The sequence below is a fragment of the Dermochelys coriacea genome, chromosome 1, assembly GCF_009764565.3.
Source record: "Dermochelys coriacea isolate rDerCor1 chromosome 1, rDerCor1.pri.v4, whole genome shotgun sequence".
Classification (NCBI taxonomy): Eukaryota; Metazoa; Chordata; order Testudines; family Dermochelyidae; genus Dermochelys; species Dermochelys coriacea.
In genome coordinates this window covers 273,224,930-273,231,723 of record NC_050068.2, presented here as the reverse complement: position 1 = coordinate 273,231,723, position 6,794 = coordinate 273,224,930, and the positions used below count along the sequence as shown (strand labels likewise).

General features: G+C 48.4%; 1 long non-coding RNA gene across 1 annotated transcript; it reads right to left on the bottom strand.

The window, feature by feature from the left end:
* Window positions 1-1,407: 1,407 nt before the first annotated feature.
* LOC122457805 lies at window positions 1,408-5,761 on the bottom strand. The gene is made up of 3 exons (XR_006277479.1): window positions 5,556-5,761; window positions 3,787-3,792; window positions 1,408-1,418 (listed from the first exon to the last, which is right to left on the bottom strand). It is a non-coding gene; the product is annotated as an uncharacterized LOC122457805 (long non-coding RNA).
* Window positions 5,762-6,794: the final 1,033 nt, after the last annotated feature.

Genomic DNA, 6,794 nt, shown 5'->3' with positions numbered 1-6,794 from the left:
GCTGTGTCGACTCTTCCCCAACAAACCATGTCCATCTGTGTGTCTGATCATTCTATCCTTCACTATAGTTTCAACCAGTTTGCCTGGTACTGAAGTTAGGCTTACTGGCCTGTAATTGCGAGGATCGCCTCTGGAGCCTTTTTAAAAAGTTGGTATGACTATTAACTATCTTTCAGTCATCTGACCAAGAAGCTGATTTAAATGATAGGTTAATGTTTTAACATGCATCCTTTATCTCCTAATATAAACTCATCTAACTAGGGCTTAATTCACAGTGGCCCAAAGCAGATTTAAAGTAGGACAGGATCTGGCCCAGGATTGTGTAAATTATTTGTAACTATTTATTTGTTATGAGCACTGAACACTAGCTCATATAATCTCTTATACCTTTCTTTTAGCTAAGGATGGTGAACTGCCCAAGTATATCTAATGCTACCACAAAAAGTTACCTAAATCAGAAGAAATACACCAGAGAAGGGCAACTGAATGTTAATTTCTGAATTGTCATCACATTTGTATATATTTTAGTTGATGTATTTTATTGAATCTTTACCATTTTTATTTAGACCACTGTGTAAATAAGCCTTTTCACAATAACTGTGTTTTTTTTAACTACAAACTTTAATGATTGACAGATTTTAAGACCAGAGGAGGCCATTAAATCTCATCTAACTTCCTGTATAACACAAGCCGCAGAAATTCATCCAATTACCCCTGCAGTAAGCCGGATAACTTGTGATGAAAATGGCATAGAGCTCCCATAGTCAGACTTGGTAGCACTCTGGCTGAAACATTCACCCAGCTGACTAGCAGCCTTGAGATAAAGAGCAAATCTATCAGGTCACCATCACAAATCTTATGAACTTTGAAGGACTTTTCACTGCTGTTGAAGTGGCTCTGAGCTTTTGGGGGGGAAAATGGTGCTCAGCTATTGTCCCAGTTCTTCTTTAGGATATGCATGCACAACTGCTTTTGACCTTAGTGGGAGTTGCACACAAGTGTCTGACAGATATGGGCCCAATATAGGTAACTATATGGAATTTTAGTGATGCAGATATAAAAGGTCTATTTCAAAAAACATTACCCTAATGACAGAGGATATGATTGCATAATCTGTGTGCAGGGGTGCTGGAACAATAGTGGGGGTGCTGAGAACCACTGAACCAAATTGTAAACCCTGTATCTGATGGAAACCACTTCAAGCCAGGGGATGTGGCAGCCTCTCTCAGCACTCCTAGTTCCAGCACCTATGTCTGCGAGTTACGGAGGACGTTGGATTAGATGGTCAGGACGGTTCCTTCCCGCTTCTAAATCTATGACTCTTTACAGTCCCAATCCAAAGCCCATTGAAGGCAACAGAAAGACTGCTGGTGGTTACAATGGCTTTGGATCAGACAGATGGGACAGTGGGGCTGCAGCTTCTATTCTAGCCTGGAATAAAGGCTATGGGCAGCTGCACAGCAATTTCTTACTCATGCTCCAGGTTTGGGGAAGGGTGAATGTAAGCACTGCAGCTCCTCACCACTTCACTGGTATGAAGGCCATTTTCTTTGGCTTTTTGGAAATAAAGTGAATTTCACCCCCATGGACCAGTGCCAGTCCCTGAAGTCTCCCTGACACAGTTTAAGAAGGCAGTAAACTAGTCCCTGGTATCAAAAAGGGTGAGAAACACTGGGCTCGACTGTCTATTTACCAAGTAGCCCTGACTAAGCAGCACCATCTCAGGAGCAGCCAAGGGATGGAACTGTGCCAATTCCTTCCCTGCTCCCTCCTCTCTCATAGGAATGGTAATCCACTCCTGGCCCTTACCAGCAAATTATACCCCTGATGCCCACTCAGCTGTGCTGGCCAGGTCACTGGGGATCTGGAACCAAGGCTTAGTCCATTCCACTCCATCTGCTTGGCGTTGGGAGTATTAGGCACACAGCCTCTGCATATCTCCCCCAATGATGTGTGGATAGGGTGTGTGTTTCCTAATGCCTCTGTGCATCTATCTGAGCCACAACTAGCCCTAAACAAACATTTCATATAAAAAAAAAAATCTGTATTTCTCCTCTTCAGTTACAATTACAGGACACTCGTGTTCACTTACAAGTGTTGCCCTTCACAAAAGTTTACTTCATAAGGAGCTCTAGATTCCTTCAAAATTTTGCAGGTGAGCCCTTGAAACCACAGGCTCATCATTGTATACTGTACTTTAATACCACTTTCATACTGACTTTTAGTTTCATTAATAGAAAGCTGTTTAGGTTTCAGATCCTAAACTTTACAAATTTTGGCCCACTGAAAGAAAACCAAGCTGCTTTATTAAATTCATTATTCAAGGAAATCACTGTAAACCTAATAATATTTATTATGTTTTTCAACTCAGTGTCAGCAGGGAATCAGATTAAATTAAGGCTGAAGGTCTCAACTGCATTCTAGCCCTTGATCAAGTTACTAATGCTTCAGTTTAAGAAGTATGACAAGATGATTAGATGATTTTAAAAGCCTTGCGCTTGAAGAGATAGTTGATATCGCTAAAGCAATTATTTTTGCAGTCAAATTATGCAATTCTTGCAGTCACATTAATAAACTGTGCTTTGTCAAATTCGGCAATAAGGTGCTTTAATGAAAGGAATTCAGTTGTATCTGCGAGGGTTTCCTTTGTTTAATTTATATACCTAAAAACAGCAGCAGTCAAAAGTCCAACCAACATCACTAGGTTTGTACACACACCCCAGCTCATTTCATGACCCATGGGGCGTAAATCTGGGCTAGCAAGGTTCATGGAAGCAGTCATACACCAACCCTTCACCTGAAGGATACTAGCAATAGCTTACCTGAGACTCATAAGCTCACCCCCAGTCAGAGGCTCTGCCCTGAGACACAACTGATGGAGTCCTAGAGTGGCTGATTGGTCTGCTGGCCCTACTTAACCCAGCAGCAGGAACAGGAAGCTGTCTCAACTGGGCTCTGTCCTGGTCAGGACTGTGTGCTCCTGCTCCCTACTACCAAGCTTCTGTGGCTTGAACTCCTGGCATTCTGACCTGGCTTGACTCTTGGCATCTGACCTATGGTTCTTGACTTCCAGTTTGTCACTTGCCTCTGACCCTCTAGTATCCTGACCCAGCTTGACCCTGGTTCCTGACTTGTGGTTCTGATCTCCAGTTTTTCTCCTGCTTCTGACCTCTGCTGACTCTTGACTGTCTCATGACACAGACTGGCTCCAACTACTCAATCTGGGCATGCATGAGTCGGCTGTAACAACTTGTTTGGACCACAATAACCCTATGGGATGGAGCCTGGTGCAAGGAGGATGCACCCAGCAGCACAGTCACAGGCACCAGAAGCATCAAACTCACCCAATGGGCCCTCTGCCTCCTGGATGATAATCAAGCCCTGCAAGCCCAAGTTGCGCAGCTGACCTCGGACAACCAGTGGTTGCAGGACAAATGAGGCAGCTCAGTGCTGAGAACACCGCACTGCATACAGCCTACAGTGCCTTGCCTCAAACAGGCCCTGCGAAACCCTTGCCTAAATGGTTCGATGGGAAAGGCTGGTGGTTCTGGGGTTTCATGAGCCAAGGCCACCTTCTGTTTCTGATGCATCCCCAAACCTATGCTTCTGACCTTTTAAGGTGAGCTTGGTAATCAGCCTGCTGATTAGAGATGTATTAGAGTGGGCCTCCCCTTGGCTGGAAATGGGACACCCTTTTTCCAAATCAGCGTCAACTGTCTTTGATGACCCACCCTGACTTTGAATGGCCAAGGTCACACCAAGGAGACTCTGGAAGGACCAAGGCACAGAGGCCTCCTATGCTGCACACTTCTGCAGCCTCCTGATGGATACAGAGTGGAACAAAGCAATGTCTATATACCACTTCTACTGGAGCTCACAGGAAGAAATCAAAGATGAGCTGGCCCATGTAGATGTAAGCGGGGGAATAGTCCCGCTATTGTGAGGAACTTTCCTGGCTTACTGCACTACCCCAGTGAAGTGGGATAGCAAAAGGATCTCAGTCCTCGCTCTCACTTCCTTTACCCCGTGGCCTCCCTGCCCTTGAGGGCTCCCTTTCCACTCTCCTGCCTGGCAGAATCTTTGTAACCCCAACAAGGCTGGGCCCAGGATTCCTGGGGGACTCGACTCCCAATCCTGCTGTGGTCACCTAGGACAGGGGCTAGGGTGTCCCCACTCCAGGGTACTCTCTCTGCACTGGGCACTTCTCTGACCCACTGACCATTACATACAAGTTAATGCAAATGCAAGTTATTTAATCAACAATTAATTTTAACAGAAAAAATGGGAAAGGTTAAAGGAAACACATCAACCCGCTCTGTGCAGGGAACACCACAGACAGTGTCTCTGGAATGTCAGGGCAGTTCACAGTCTGTTCTTTGTAAGGCCTAGGCCTCCTTCTCAGACCCTGGCTGTGCTGCAGGGATGCTGTGGGTTGGACACTTGCTCTGGTGGTGGCCACATGCTCTCAGGCTCTAAGTGGTAGGACCCTTCTTCCCAGTGTCGCCCCCACCCTGTCGGGGTTATGTTCCAAACCTGGCCTGCAGAGCCTCTTGGCTGAGGTGTCTCCCTGCCCAGGGTCCTCCTCGCTCTCCCCAGCTGCTCACCGCAGCCAGCTCCGGACTGCTCCAGCCCCAGCTCCACCACTCTGTCTCAGCACTGCTACTGCTGCTGCTCTGCCTCCAGCTCCCTGGGCTGCTTCTCTGCCCCTCTGGCTCTGGTTGCTTCGCTCAGCTCCCAGGAAAGATCTGCTCTGCAGGCTGCTTCTGTGACTCTGCTCCCAGCACTGACCTGCTTCGTAGGCTGCTTCTCTGGCCCCTCTGGCTCTGGTTGCTGCAGCTCTGCTCCCAGGGCAAGTCTGCTCTCTCTGGGCTGTGCCTCTGGCTTTGGGGCTGCAATTCTACTCCCAGGACAGGGTCTGCTCTCTCTGGGCTGCTTTTCTGATCCCTCTAGATCTGGCCCAGCTCTGCTCCCCAGCTCAGTTTGAGCACCTGCTTTCTCCTTAGCTTGGCCCCACTCTGTCTGACCCAGACAAATCCGGCTCACACAGAGGACAGGACCTCCCTGGCCTCCTGATTAGCCTGCTTGCCCTGTCATTCAGGCTGACCTGGAGCATTGGCCTCTCCCCATTGTTCCTGGGGGCTGTCAGTCTCAGGGTCCTGATTCCCCATTGACCCTTCCCCCTTTTAGTACTGGGAGCTAGCAACTAAAACACCCCCACTGAATGTCAGTAAGGGGCAACAGTCCCCTTACACAGAGATGCCTAGAAGTCTTGTGGATTTTACCATCTGCATAGATAATGAACTGAAAGAACAAAGGGAGAAGAAAAGAAGTTCCCTACAGGCCCTCTGTAGCAGAGCAGCTACCCTACTCCTGAAGAAGAGGGGTTAAAAGCAGCCCTGCAGAGGGCTCCAGCTGTGAAAGCCTAGACTGATTGGGGAAGCAGCCACAGCTGTGGCCAGCTCAATCAGGGCCCAGCTGGCCCTTATAAGAGGGCTGGGGGCCAGAAACTGGAAGAATCTCACTCTAGTCTTGGAGTGGGAAGGCTCCAGATATACAGCCCAGGGATAGGCAAAGGTAGCAGGTCCTAACCCCTTGCTGATGATGAGTGGCCGTTATAGACTGCAGTCTGCCCTAGTGAGCGGAGGCTAGATGATGACTGCCAGTAGCCACTGAGGCAAGGTGGGTTTAGAGGGTTGGGGGTTCCCCTGTGTGGGGAGACCTAGAGTATGGGGGTATTGCTGGGGCAGAATTGCTGCCCAAGATAAAGGGCACTGGGGTCCAGGAGGGACACGGGGGTGTGAGGCAGATGAGACACCGGCCAGGAGGAGGCCATCCGAAGTTGGAAAAGAGCTAATTCCCAGATGACCAGCAAGAGGCGCTGCACCAGTGAGTTGTCGCATTGCTGCATACCATGACCTCAGCTTCTGTATTGCCCACTGAACCCATGCAAGCGCATCTGGCTTGTCAATGACACATACCTGAAGTAAAAGAATGGTGCTGCCTGTGTCTCTGCTGTCATCTTGGCTTGCCCAGTATGAATGCTGAGGAGCTTGGGCAAACAAGCTAGCCTAGGACAGGTGGGGGAAACTGACCTGGACCATGAGAAGAGACCTTCCCCATACTCTAATCAGCAGCCCCCCATTCAGGGCCTTCTCATTTGCAGGAGCCTGTCTAGCTTCACATCCCAGGAGACCCTCAGATGGATTCTCCTCTACCACGCTCTCATTGATTTGGGAGCAGTGCACAGTTTCATGGATACAGCTACAACTTGCGTCCTACAGATTCCCCTACTGCACAAGGCCATGCCTTACAATTGAAACTATGGTCCCCTGCTGTCTTCAGGTCCAGTTGTGGAAGAGACACTCCCCCCTGGAGGCCACTATTCAAGGATAGAGGAAATAATACAATTTGGCATGATCCATTCCCCACATTTTCACCTAATCCTAGGCAGCTCCTAGATGAGTCTTCATGACCCCCTTGTTCACTGACAGCAGAAGGTCACTTTCCCATTGGAATTCTGCCAACAGTATGACCAGGCACCAGCAAACATTGCATCCAGATTTAGAAAGGCTCAAACAGGTGTAGTCACCCTCATTGAAACATCCACTGGGGGAACTATGGAACTCCCCCCATCCCCTAAGTACTTTGACAATGCCAATGTCCTTGAGAAGAATGTGGAAAACTTCTCCCCACAGGGGGACTATGAGTTGTTGGACCATGCGGGGGCTGCCCATTTATTTACTCTTGAGGCTTCTGCTGCACACCCCATGTCTAAGCATCTGTGTAATAGGAGG